Source organism: Aristolochia californica, unplaced genomic scaffold (genome assembly GCF_029961685.1).
Source record: "Aristolochia californica isolate CCGP_79_NKW_82.1479 unplaced genomic scaffold, dmAriCali1.0.hap1 SCAF_4, whole genome shotgun sequence".
Taxonomy (NCBI): Eukaryota; Viridiplantae; Streptophyta; class Magnoliopsida; order Piperales; family Aristolochiaceae; genus Aristolochia; species Aristolochia californica.
The window spans coordinates 8,203,747-8,216,501 of NW_027182103.1; the positions used below are offsets into that span (position 1 = coordinate 8,203,747).

The window sequence follows — 12,755 nt, forward strand, 5'->3', positions numbered from 1 at the left end:
TTTGAAATTAATATATATTTTTTAAAACTGAACATAAATAAATAAAAATAAATTGATTTTTAAAAGGAAATATAATTAAAACATCAAATAACTGAATAAAATTAAAAGTGAAATAAAATATAAAACAAATTAAATTTAAAAAATAAAACATAAGCAATGAGTGAATAAAATGTTATGATAAACTATCACATGAACGAAATGATTTGTAAGAATAGAAATTGAAAACCAAAACATAAGAGTGAAATTGATGCATTGAGAACCAAATGATTAGTAAGCAAAGAAGAAGAGATGTGAACTCTATGAGTATTTAAAGGATATTAATAGAGAAGGCTAATAAGATTTAATTAAAACTCTGTCCTAATTTGTTTATCATATTGCCTCTACCAACAGCACTTGGAACTCCTCCCTACGGCCTCTACCAGCAAACACCTAGAATTCCTTATTACTGCATCTACTACCCGTTAATTTCTACCTGTGAAAGTCGGTGCTCGGGTTGGGAGATTGTGATGAACAAGCTTATTACTACATCTATGTTACATCACCGTGACGGAAGAGCTTATTACTACTTCTATGTTATACCTATTAGGGAAAAAACCGGATGACAACAAGACAAGGTAATCACTCACGACACAATTTTTAAGTGGTTCGACAAATTGCCTATGTCCACGGGAGCTGCATAGGATTTTATTTCAAATCTTTGAGGAATCACAATACAATAGAGAGGCTTCTCAGTTACAGCAACAACGTCGTCCCGTTGTCTCTCATAACAATGACACTGTCTCTCACAACAATGACTCCTTGCTGCCTCTACCAGCAGCACTGGAACACCTCTCCCTGCTGCCTCTACCAGTAGCACAAACAATGGCTCCCTACTGCCTCTACCAACAACACCTGGAACTCCTTATTAATACATCTACTACCCGTTAATTTCTACCTGTGAGAGTCGGTGCTCGGGTTGGGAGATTGTGATGAACAAGCTTATTACTACATCTATGTTACATCACCATGACGAAAGAACTTATTACTACTTCTATGTTGTACCTGTTAGGGAAAAAACTGAATGACAACAAGACAGGGTAATCACTCACGACACAATTTTTACGATTGCAAATTGCCTACATCCACGGGAGTTACATAGGATTTTATTTCAAATCTTTGAGGAATTACAATACAATAGAGAGGCTTCTCAGTTACAGCAACAACGTCGTCCCACTGTCTCTCACAGTAACAACTCCCAGCTGCCTCTGCCAACAGCACCGGAACACCTCTCCTTGTTGCCTCTACCAGCAGCACCGGCAACGGCTCCCTGCTGCCTCTACCAGCAGCATATGGAACTCCTCCCTGCAGCCTCTACCAGCAGCTCCTGGAACTCCTCCCTACTACCTCTACTAGCAACACCTGGAACTCCTCCTTGCGACCTCTACCAGCAACACTTGGAACTCCTCCCTACTGCCTCTACTAGCAGCATCGGAACTCCTCCTTGCTGCCTCTACCAGCAGCACCAGTAATGGCTCCCTACTGCCTCTACCAGCAGCACCTGAAACTCCCCCTGCTGCCTCTACCAGCAACACCTAGAACTCCTCCTTGCTACCTCTCCTAGCAGCACCGGAATTCCTCCCTGCTGCCTCTACCAGTAGCACCGCAACTCCTCCCTGTTGCCTCTACCAGCAGCACCGGAACTCCTCCTTGTTGCCTCTACCAGCAGCACCCCCGAGTCTCGACCTGACCTTTTTCGGCAACAGCGCTGAGTCTGAGCTCTCACTCTTCCGAGTCCAGAGAGCTTCTCTTTCGGTAACAACGTCGGGTCTGAGCTCTCTCTCTATCGGCAATAGCACCAAGCGGCAGTGCTCACGGTGCCGAATCCAGAGCCTCCCTCTACCGCAACAGCACCAAGCAGTAGTGTTCACGGCGCCGAGTCCCGAGCCTTCCTCTGCCACAACAACACCAAGCGGCAATGCTCATGGCGTCGAGTCCCGAGCATCCCTCTGCGACAACAGCACCAAGCGGCAGTGCTCACAGCACCGAGCACCGAGAGTCGCTCAAGCCTTCTTGCTCCTTCTCGCTTCCAGGTCCAAGTGTCGCCTCTTCCGACAGCGGCGTCGCTTCTCATGACAATGAGAAGCCTCCTCTCTTCGGGCACCTGTGACACTCATCAAGCCTCTTTCTGTATCTCAGTCCCGAGAAACTCTATTTTTCTCCCAGCCCCGAGAGTCCCAAGCTCCTCTATTTTCTTCCTGGCACCGAGAGTCCCGAAGCCTCTCAATTTCTCTTACTTTCAGCTTCCACTGACTCCGATGCAGAAATCCAGAGGGAGATCGGTAAGTCCCGAGACTTACCCTGTTTTGCCGCTCGCTCACTAAAAGTTTTGAAAGGGGAAATATCTACAAGAGGGAAGCTTGATATTCCCCTTGAGTGCAGCACACGCTAACTCAAAGAAAGAGTGGTCCTCCAGGTCCCTTGGGCCCACCTCTCTGACAATGGTCCATCTACGCGAGCTTTATGGACCAAACTCCATAGCACTCAACAATACCCCCCTAAATTGGCATTTAATACTCCTACCACTTGAGAGTCGTTGTCCTATGGAGGGATATGATGATGGAGGAGTTTTATTATACTTATGAGTATTGCGTATAGACCCACTACCTATAGAAGATAGGAGTGTGCCCTATTAGAGTATGGAGCAATGTCATATGGCTCGGAGTGATTTTACTCTCACTTACCTTATGCCAACTGAGCCTCATGGAAAAACCACCAGCGTAAGGGGGAGTGTTGGAAGATATGGAAGATTATACAAAAAGATCATATACATCATTTGCAGTAAGCTGGGAGTTCATGATGTTGTCTCACCCCCAGCATGAGGGGCAGTGTTGGAAGAGCCCACATATCTAAGATTATTGTAAGATTGGCCCAAACACATAAGAATTAGGACCCAACATGATTACCACGAGCTAGCATCCTTTTCACATAAGTTGGAAGATTAAGAAGGACTCACAAAGCTAACCACAAGCCAGTTGGAAAATCAAGAAGGACTCATAAAGATAACCACGAGCTGGCATCTTTATCTTATGGTCATGTCCTCAAAGAAGAGTTCTAGTTTGAGTTATGTTTGTCTTCTATTTATATTGAGTTATTTAATTATGCTAGGATTTTTCTTTAAGTGTTAGAGTTTGGGTGTAATTGGGACAAAGGTAGTTTTATTGTAATTGGACTCTATAATAACTAGTGGTTAATGTACTCTGATTACAACAAGTCAATGAAGTATTTCTCTTTTCCATAAATTCAAATGATCTGTTTGCAATGGAGACAAAGTGATCTAAAGTGCATGGTGTCATAGAGGACAAATTTTGAATTTTACCTATATGGTGCTCAGAGTATCTAGAATCAATGATCTGAGGTAAATTTCTAGAGCATGAGAGAAAAGAATAGATACTAGTAGTAGCATCTATGGTGGTTGTGTTCCTTTGGGGCGAAGCCATAATACTTTTAAACTTTTGAAACAATTAATGATCCTCTTTTGATAGAGTCAATCTTTTTCTAGAGGACTCTGAGGGTGCTTCATTGTTTGTAGATGTAGTAGAGGTTGATGCTTGATTAACCTTAAAGTAAGGTGGTTTGCCATGTAGATTTCAACAATTTTCAACTAGATGGTAGTTGAGCCCACAAAATGTACACTTCCTTTGCTGACCAACAATGTTAGAGGTAGGAGCATTCCCACCTCTACCTCTTCCTCTGCCATCTGTCTTTCCACGTCTTCTTTTACCTCTACTAGAACCATTTTTCCCCCTCCCTTGGGAGAACATAACTGAGTTTTCCACTTATTTTTGTTAACTGTTGGACTCCTTAACTGAAATACGTAGCATGGTTCCACATATATCACTAAAAAATGGTTTTGAAGTAACTTGGTAACATCCATGTAGGGTGGTAGATTAGTGATGTAGAATTTTAGTTACATCGACTTTTATACCTCGCAAGCGTACGAATCGTTCATGTAATCTAGCAGTAAGCGAGGGTCATATCCACAGGGAGGATTGAATTTTGTGTATTCTTCAGTCAACTAGCCTAACCAAATATGATGAATTAATCTGAACTAAACACTAATTATATCCTAAATTATCAAGCAATAATTTAATTAACTACTTGCACAACAGGAAATGTCAACTCTGGATTTTACCGTGATTCGTGCCTCTCTCGAGCGCCACGTAACCACGAATCCGGATTCTCAACCCTTGCGTCTAGCCCCTCTCGGGCGCCTAGAGTTAATGACAAAGATCGGATTACAATAGAATGCAGAGAATCAATTTCCTATTGTGATGATGCTAAAATTATCAACTTTGGATTTTACCGTGATTCATGCCTCTCTCGAGCGCCACGTAACCACGAATCCGGATTCTCAATCCTTGCGTCTAGCCCCTCTCGGGTGCCTAGAGTTAAAGACAGAAATCAGATTAAAATACCAAAATCCAACCTCAACTATAATCTTACCCTAATTAGCTAATTTAATCAAATATCAAGAAAACAAATCTTAAATAAACCTTAATTATCAAATCAGATTCAATTAACATTCAAAACCTAAGTTCAAACTATATGAAAAATTAAATTCAATAATGACGAATTACTCCCCTTCTTCCTCCTCTCGCTCGGGCAGCAACTCTTTCTCACGGGTGCTACAATTTCCAGAAATCAATGGCTTCAGGTTGGCAAGGGTGAGTGGCCGGAGGTAGAAACGACACCGGCGACGAAGGTTGGAAGCCGACGGATGGAGGGAACGTCTGGCGAAGAACGAAACAGAGCTGACGTTCTCTAACCGGCTCTCTCGAGTCTCGGTTGGAGTCGGAATAGCTCTGGGAATGGTCGGAAATATGTACCCGACTCCGGAGGATGGTCGGAAAGCGGAAGTTGCATCGGAGAAGCCCTCTCGGATCACTTCTCGGTCTGGCGAGTGACGACTGTCGAACTCACCTCGACGGAGACTCTCTCGAGCTCTCCTCGGGTTTGTTCTCGGTTTCTGGACGGCAGTGGACGACGGTGGATGACGGTGGCGCGGTGGAAGATATTGGCCTGGTGAACGACGGTGGGGAACTCCTCTCGGGTCCTCCCCTGTTTCCGGTCAAAAAACCTCTGTTTTGGTCTCCGTTTCTGTTTCTCTTCACGCTGCCTTCCCCCCTTCGTTCGACGCTTCCCTTTCCTTTAAATATGATTTTTCTTATTTTAAAACGATTTGCCCTAGAAATTACCTCCATTTCACTAAGGGCATTTTGGTAAATATCTTCTTCTCCACCCAAATTCTCCTGAAATTCCATAATTGAATCTATAAAAAGCATTTCAGGAAGAAATAAGACTAAAAAATAATGAAATATAATTCAGGAGAGAGAAATATGCAATATCGACAGTGATTAATGCCAAATTCAATAAATGCTCATTTCATTTGAAAACCGATAAGTAACCACCTATAACACAATTATAAAGGTTATTCTATTATAATTAACCTAGTTCTCATGTCAGAATATGGCATCTATCACACCCCCAAACCTAAATCTTTGATAGTCCCTAGCAAAACAACAATCGAACCAAAATTAAGCCTAGGAAAACAAAATGCCACTTTCGTAGGGAGCACGATTGCATTTAGCGCATGCAACAAGCCGTTAAACCCCTACTCTGCAGTAGTGGACGAGTTATATCTCGTGAGGGTTTGCATGGAATTTACCCACAAAATTCATCTAAATCAATAATATAAAAAGAAAAACTGAAGAAAATTTACTCCTCATTAGCATATGACTAACACTTAGTATCGTAAAATATCTGAAGTTCATATGAGATCTTGTGAAATATTAAAACCTGTGTAAAATATAGCCTATTATCAATCCAAATACACTCATTGTTACTCCACTTGAACCAATGTGACCCATAACCTATTACTTCAACAGAACACAGAGGCAACAAATAACAATAAAATCTTGGTCACATCACAATTAAGAGAAAATAGTAGAGTAAGCTTGTTGTCTGACAAACTCACAGAAGAAATATACCAATTTCAATCTTGACTTGCAACTTCTTTCAAATTACAATTCATCTTCAAAGTAAAGAAACTCATTGCTTCCAGATTTAAAACCATTTTATGCTATTACCAGTGCACTTTTGCTATTACCAGCGTAATTTTTGTTTCACTGAATACTTTTGGTATTACCACCATTTTGTATTCGTCTTCACTGCACATGCACTTATTTTTAAGTAACCGACTGTTCTGGTGCATGTCCCTGGGTTTGCCCAAGCTGTTTCTGAAGTTATCTGTCTTTTGCAAGCAAGAGCATTTCCCTTCGTATTCATACATTACAACAAGGAATTTCACTGAGGTATAAGATTGAGTTCAAACAGGCATACAAGACTATTCAGACTAACATAGATCAACACTAGATTTACATGTTCTCTTTTGCAACTAAGTTCCAAGTCTAATGCAATAGTAAGTTATCCCACTGAATTCTCATGAATCACAACAAATGATATCAGATTTCTAATAGGCATATTCTACACAAATTTACGAAAATTTTTGAAAAACATTTGAGCAACTTATTTTAACTCTACTAATGTTAACCACATACTAAGAGGAGTAATTTGAAAACCATGAACAAAAATCGAACGAAAATTATTGCTAAGACATAAAAGAGTCGTTCCCCCCCCCCCCCCCCCCCCCCAAACCTAAACCTGACATTGTCCTCAATGGGGAAAAGTTAAAACACTATAACTAAACGACTACAAAAAAAAAATAATAAAGACCCCCAGGAATGATACATAGTCTCCCTCAAAGAAGGTTTACTCGTATCAGCCGTACCCGTAGGTAATCATCCGTAGATGAAACCGCTATCCCACATCACACTTTGAAGAAATCTCCGTGTGACTGGCCACTGAAGGCAGCAGGAATCACGCGCTGAACACAAATCCTTAAGTTACTCACCATAAGGTTTTCATTCAATACTTCAAGATCGAACTGGTCAATCCCAGAACGGTTGTTTGAGTACAGACCTCTCAAACTAGGGACCAAAAGTCTGGTCATCGACTACCGGAACCATTTATGCTCTCAGCTGGCAAGAGAGTATGAATAAACCAAAAAAATAAAATAAAAATAAAACTGTAATGTACAAAGGGATAGAAATGTGGGGATTGCCCACAGTGTGCTAAGTTTATACTCGTAAGCAAGACTCTGACGCATTCAAGATGAAATGACAGGTTCCTCCAAGAAAATCACCATCACTTCCTCCGGTGTGGGGATATTCTCAAGATATGGTGTGAGCCTCTGACCGTTAACTTTGAAGCTCGACCCATCTCCGTGATTGCGGATCTCAATAGCGCCATGAGGAAACACCTGTGTAACTTCAAATGGATCGGACCACCTGGATCTTAGCTTCCCTGGAAACAAATGCAATCGTGAGTTATAAAGTAAAACATTCCGCCCAACAGTAAAAGACTTGCGAAAAATAGATTTATCATGTAAAAGCTTTGTTCGCTCCTTATACAGTTTGGCATTCTCATAAGCATCATGACGTATCTCCTCCAACTCATTCAATTGCAACTTTCTCTCCTCACCCGCTTGAGTTAAATCAAACTTGAAAGCCTTAATGGCCCAATAAGCTCTATGCTCAAGCTCAACAGGTAGATGACATGCTTTGCCAAACACTAGGCGAAATGGAGACATCCCAATAGGAGTCTTATAAGCGGTTCGATAGGCCCATAAACCATCGTCCAATCGAGTGGACCAATCTTTCCTATCAAAGCGAACTGACTTCTCCAAAATCCGTTTGATCTCCCTATTAGAGATTTCCACTTGACCACAAGTTTGTGGGTGGTACGGAGTGGACACCCGATGAGTGATGGAATATTTCTTCAATAAGGTCTCAAATGCTCTGTTACAAAAATGAGATCCCCCATCACTGATGATCGCTCTCGGGGTACCAAATCGATTAAAGATATTTTCTTTTAAAAACTTTACCACCACTTTGTGATCGTTTGTCTTACATGATATAGCTTCAATCCATTTGGAGACATATTCAACAGCAAAAAGGATGTATTGATAGCCGAACGAGACAAGAAAAGGACCCATGAAGTCAATACCCCACACATCAAACAATTCAACAATAAGAATGGGGTTAAGAGGCATCATGTTCTTCCTAGACAAACAACCAGTTCGTTGGCATTTATCACACACCTGACAAAACTCATGGGCATCTCTAAATAATGAAGGCCAATAGAAACCACATTGCAAGACTTTAGCCGCTGTCTTTCTAGCACCAAAATGTCCACCACATGCGTGGGAATGACAAAATTCAAGAATGTTGGCAAAGTCTTGCTCATGTACACAACGCCTAATGACTTGGTCAGAACACACCTTGAACAAATAAGGGTCATCCCAAAAAAAATGTTTGACTTGGGAAAAGAATTTCAACCTATCTTGTTTACTCCAATAATCAGGAATCTTATGAGTTACAAGATAGTTGACTATGTCAGCAAACCAAGACAACTGGGATACTTGGAGAAGTTGTTCATCAGGGAAGGAATCATTTAAAGGAAGGAATCCTTCCTGAGGTACTACACAGATCCTAGATAGATGATCAACAACAACATTCTCACAACCCTTCTTATCTCGAATCTCAAGGTCAAATTCTTGCAATTGCAAGATCCATCTAATCAAGCGAGGTTTAGTGTCCTTGATGGATAATAAGTACTTCAAAGCAGAATGATCAGTGAACACTATAACCTTTGACCCTAACAGATATGATCTGAATTTTTTCAAGGCAAACACAACAGCTAGCAACTCCTTCTCAGTGGTAGTGTAATTCAATTGAGCATCATGAAGAGTTCGGCTAGCATATTGAATGACACAGGGCATTTTATCCGTCTTTTGCCCCAAAACAGCCCCCAATGCATAGTCAGAGGCATCACACATCAACTCAAAAGGCAAAGACCAAATAGGGGGTTGGACAATGGGTGCAGTGGACAAACATTTCTTCAGTGTTTCAAAAGCATGAATACAGGCATCATCAAAGGCGAAAGCAACATCTTGAGCAAGTAAATTCGTCAAAGGACGAGAAATTTTGCTAAAGTCTTTAATGAAACGCCTATAGAACCCAGCATGGCCAAGGAAAGAACGCACCCCCTTCACAGAAGTAGGTGGTGGCAGATTGGCAATTAGGTCAACCTTAGCTTTGTCCACTTCTACACCCCGCTCAGACACTACATATCCTAAAACAATTCCTTCTTTCACCATGAAGTGGCATTTTTCCCAATTCAAGACTAAATTGGACTTAATGCAACGAGACAATACGAGTGAAAGATTGTGCAGACATGTATCAAAACTAGAGCCAAACACAGAAAAATCATCCATAAAGACCTCTAAAAATTCACCAATCATGCCAGAAAAGATACTCATCATGCACCGTTAGAAAGTGGCTGGCGCATTGCATAAACCAAACTGTAAGCATAGGTGCCAAACGGACACGTGAATGTGGTCTTTTCCTGGTCTTCTGGAGCAATGGGAATTTGATTGTAGCCGGAGTATCCATCTAAGAAGCAATAAAAATTGTGGCCGGCCAATCGCTCTAGTACCTGATCAATGAAAGGTAGTGGGAAGTGATCCTTCCTAGTGGCGGAATTAAGTTTTCTATAGTCAATGCAGACACGCCACTTGGTGGTAGTTCTTGTGGGAATCAATTCACCACTCTCATTTTTCATTATCGTTATCCCCCCTTTCTTAGGGACAACTTGAATTGGACTCACCCAGGTGCTATCGGAAATAGGGTAAATGATTCCTGTCACAAGCAACCTGATGACTTCTTCTCTCACAACCTCCAGCATATGGGGATTTAACCTACGTTGCATCTCACGTGAGGCTTTAGTCCCCTCCTCCAAATAAATACGATGCATGCATATGGAGGGGCTAATCCCTTTTAAGGCATCAAGAGTCTACCCCAATGCCTCTCTGTGTGCTTGTAAAACTTCAGTCAATTGTTCCTCCTGCTCAGTACTCAAATAAGAGGAAATAATGACTGGTAATGAGTTCATGGGTCCCAAGAACGCATACTTCAATGTGGGAGGAAGTGGCTTAAGGCCTAGCTTAGAAGTTTCAAGAGGTTTATCCAAGTCAAGAGGAAGATCATGTGGATGTTCAGTTATGATAACCTCATAAGCTTCCTCCAACAGAGGTACAGAATTGAGTAAAGAATTAACCTCTCGGAAATATGTTTCCTCATCAAAATAGTCCATGTCTAAAGATGTTATGCAAGACTCAAAAGATTCAAGAGTGGATTCGTTATCAAGCATAACAGTTTCTATATTAAATGCAGGACTCAGATCATCATACTCAAGTGGGTGGTGCCCGACATTAAATACATTCAATGAGACCTTAAAATTTCCAAAAGACAACTCCAACTCACCACTTTTACAATGAATGATAGCATTAGATGTGGCTAAAAGGGACGTCCTAGGATGACAGGAATTTGGTTGGTCACATCGACTACTGGTTCTGTATCAAGAACAATGAAATCAACCGGGAACAGAAATTTGTCCACTTTTATCAAAACATCTTCAACTATTCCTCGTGGTATCTTGACAGAACGGTCAGCTAGTTGAAGTGTGATGGGAGTAGGCTTCAATTCCCCCAAACCTAATTGCTGGTACACAAAGAAAGGAAGCAAATTCACACTTGCCCCTAAGTCAAGAAGAGCTCTCTGGATGGTATGTTCACCAATGACACATGAAATTGTGGGACATCCAGGATCTTTAACTTTAGGAGGAGTGTTATGCTTCAGAATTGAGCTTACATTCTCAGTAAGAAAGACCTTTTTGTTAACATGTTGTTTTCTCTTCTGTGTACAAAGGTCTTTCAAAAATAGTGCATAAGCAGGCACTTGCCTAATAGCATCAAGAACTGGAATGTTAATGTGAACCTTACTAAACAGTTCCAACGTTTTATGCATGCTATCTCCTTTCCTAGGTGGGCCCGATAACCTCTGCGGATAAGGAGCTAATGGGACTTGGTTAGGGATCTGCTTGGCTGTTGTGGAGAACTTGGAGGTTCTTCACTCAATGATGTGTCCCTATTGTCATCCTTTGACTCATTAGATTTAGTGGTCCCTACCCCATTGTTCAACTCACGACCACTCCTAAGGGTGGTTATGGCTTTGGCTTGCTCATGGTGGGGTTTGGAACTCAACTCACTCTCATGTGTGCTTTTGGGGTTAGGAATGGTTTGACTCGGGAGTCTATTTTGTGCTTGTTCACTAATGTGGCTGGCCAACTGACTCACTTGCATTTCAAGTTTAGCAATGGAGGACTGTGTATTCTACATGAATAATTGAAGTGTATCCTCAAGTGAAGGTTTTTGTGGAATCAATGGTTGTTGAGTGAAGTGTGGGCGCGGAGCTTGGGGTTGAGTAAACCCTGGAGGACCCCCAACCTGTGGGCCCTTGGACCATGAGAAATTTGGGTGCCTAGCCCAACCCGGATTATATGTTTCTGAAAAAGGATCATTCCGGTTCGGTCTATGAAAATTCTGAACTGCATTCAAGTCCTCAATGAGCTCTGGGTAGGATGAACTAGATGGACACATTTGTGTGGGATGAGATGAAACAGAGCATATGGCACAAACAGTAGATGGGTTAGGAGAAGGTGAACTCTTGGACACCATAAGGGCATCAATTTTTCTAGTCAACCCTTCAATCTTGGCCATGAGCATGGGTGTTTCACTAACCTCGTAAAGACCCCCTCTTTTGGCTTCGTGGGATCTCCTATCAACATTAAATGATGAACCCCATTGCTGAGATTGATCACTCAACGTTTCAAAGAAGTCCCACACCTCACTAGCACTCTTACCCATCAAACTCCCACCACTCGTTGCATCTACCATGGATCTAACCTGAGGTGTAAGACCTTGATAAAAGTATTGCACTAAATGCCATTTCTCAAACCCATGATGCGGACACCTACGGATCAAATCCTTCCATTTCTCCCAAGCCTCATAAAAGTGTTCACCCTCCTGTTGCATAAAGTTGGAGATTTCTCTCCTGAGGGTTGTAGTTCTCTGAATGGGAAAGTACATGGACAAAAATTTCGTGACTAATGTGTCCCATGAAGTAATGCTGCCCACCTCTAAGGAATTAAGCCACGACTTGGCCTTATCCTTAAGTGAAAATGGAAAAAGTCTTAACCGGATAGAGTCATCTGAGAAATTCTGGAATTTAAAAGTTGCACAAATATCTAAGAATTCCTTGATGTGGTAATATGGGTCCTCCTTCTCCAACCCATAGAATGTAGGGAGGAGTTGGATCACACCCGGTTTCAACTCATAACTGGCGGCAGTAGTGGGTGGCAATATAATGCAAGAAGGTGATGTGAAGTGGGATGGGATAGAATAATCCCTCAGGGCTCAACGATCACCTGCTGCAGGTAACTGTAATGGTTCGCCCTGATTGGCCATGGTAGCTCCTAACTTGACTTCGGGTGTTTTCCTACAAATATGTTCTACCTCTTCAACAAAGGGAGTTAATGGTCCACCTAGGGAGCGGCGCCCATGCATAAAAACACAAAAAGAAACAAAATGAACTATCAAATTAAGCTAACAAACTCGCTACTAAAAATATGAACTAACTAGAAGAAATAAAAATAATTCCAAAAAAAAATACCAAACTAAAATTCTAAAATAAAATAAAATAAAATAATAGAAATAAAAATAAAAATAAAATAAAAATAAAATAAAAATAAAAAAATAA

The 12,755-nt window shown here is 41.4% G+C and overlaps 1 non-coding gene across 1 annotated transcript; it reads left to right on the forward strand.

The window, feature by feature from the left end:
• Window positions 1–11,951: 11,951 nt before the first annotated feature.
• LOC137964322 (small nucleolar RNA R71) lies at window positions 11,952–12,058 on the forward strand. Its single transcript, XR_011115519.1, has one exon. It is a non-coding gene; the product is annotated as a small nucleolar RNA R71 (small nucleolar RNA).
• Window positions 12,059–12,755: the final 697 nt, after the last annotated feature.